This window comes from Antrostomus carolinensis, unplaced genomic scaffold, assembly GCF_000700745.2.
Source record: "Antrostomus carolinensis isolate BGI_N321 unplaced genomic scaffold, ASM70074v2 scaffold23732, whole genome shotgun sequence".
Taxonomy (NCBI): Eukaryota; Metazoa; Chordata; class Aves; order Caprimulgiformes; family Caprimulgidae; genus Antrostomus; species Antrostomus carolinensis.
Genome location: NW_010301947.1, coordinates 124,485 through 126,460, shown reverse-complemented (window position 1 = coordinate 126,460; position 1,976 = coordinate 124,485).

The window sequence follows — 1,976 nt, the reverse complement described above, 5'->3', positions numbered from 1 at the left end:
ATATATATTTTGTATATATTAAAAGCACATTTTGTTTCACATGACTTTTAACCAGGGAAGTAGGCTTACTAAGTGGAGATCAGTTTATCTGCAGCAAAGTAGATATTTTTGTATTCCCATCTCAAAGTCATTGTCTATCTTGCAAACTCTCTTTCTGGTGTTGGGCGCTGCCCAGGTTTCAGTACAGGCTAGTCTGAGTGGGTTTGGTTGTTTTAGTGCCATTTTGCCTGGGTCATCATTTGATCCCAGCTATGCAGCAGTGTTTCCCCTGGTTAAGAGTTTGGATAGGTGTGACTGAGCACCTGTGCTTGGTGCTGAAGACCTGGACCTTGCTGCATGTTTTGAACTGGAGGCCTTCGTATTCTTCTGGAGGGTGCACGCACTGCTCTGTGTGAGGGCTTACCTGTTTCTCTGTTCCTGAAGTGTGATCAAAAAAGAGTATGGTAGTCTCCTCTATGGCTGCCTCTCCGATGATACAGGCTCAGTGATGTGCATGTGCTGGTTAGCTTGAATTCCAATCAAGAATGCACTATTGAGATGCACAAAAAGCTCTGTGGAGAAATCTAGAGCAGAGAGCACAACAGGGATCTTCAGGCTGTGGTGAAAGAACGAGAGCTCTGACAGGGCATGAGAATGTGATACTAATCAGATTTGAGAGTCTTCAGCTGCTGGAGAGCTGGATGTTGCCACAAATGCACCAAGGTCAACAAAGTCCACCAGTGACTTTCTTGCTCTTTGATGTCCCATTTTGATACCAATCTGATGCTCGTTTCAAGACTTGTTGGATTGGTGTGTTCCTGCAGGCGTGCTTTTTTTGTCTTCTTTTCTCCTCCACATGCCTTCAGCAAATAATAGTTTGAGGACATGACTGAGCTGGAAGTTGGAAGGAGACCAGTGGGGCAAAACATCAGCCTGAGACTCAACTCTGACAAAACCAATGTTTGCCTACTTTGCACTTATAAATAATATCATGCTTTGCAGAGACTGAAGCTTTAATAAGTAATTTAAACAAAGAGTAGTAAGAGGAGAGTGTAGCCACAATTAATTCAATTAGCATTGTTGTCCATGCCATTAATTATGCCCAGACTTGTAATGTGTTTCGCAGGAGATGATCCACTTGAGCTTTGTCTGTGCTGGAGTCGACTGAGGACATGTCCACTGGTGGAGAATCCAGCCTTTGTGCTTTGCGAAAACCTTCGAATTTGGTATCTGACAGTAGCCTGGAGTAAGCAGTAGCCTGAATAGCTTGTGCTGCAATCTACTGAACAAAGGGCATCTCTGGGAGAGTGATGATGCGATGTACATATTTTCAGTGTTTTTGAAGAGGGACTGTTTTAGTGGAAGTAATAATCTCCTGCAATTTTATATTATTTCCAGACTGGTTTAAATTGTTTCATAGGCAGAGAATAAAGAACTTTGTTTACTGTTTTAAAGTAGGATGTCTGATCCTCCTGGGGGAGGTTATTCTTTTATTAAAAAAGATATAAAATAGCTGCTTTGATGGAAATAAAACTCTAGGAATTGAAATGGTGATGATTATAGAAGCTGTAATATTCTAATGCAAAATAAGCCCTAGGAGATATGTGCCCTAAATGGTAAATCACTCTGTTTTTTAACAAAACAAGAATTACTGTTATTTTATTATTCTTGCTTATTTTACAAGGTCTTTAGCTGTTTCATATGCACTTAACTTTTACAGGCTGGGGATAAATTGATTGTTGTTTTGCTTTTTAAATAGCTTGGCTTTTTTAAAGCATGCTGGAGATACAAGCACAGATCAACAGTGTAGGATTCATTTGGTAGTCAAAAAAGGGAGAAAAGCCATGACTACTGACTATGACACCCTGTGCAATAACTGGATTGGAATCTGTTCTCATCACTTGGTGTTGTTTTGTAATCTTCTTAAAAGGAGCCAAAGATTATTATTTCAAAGGTACTCATGGGTAATGCTTGGCAGTTTTGTGGAGGATATCACC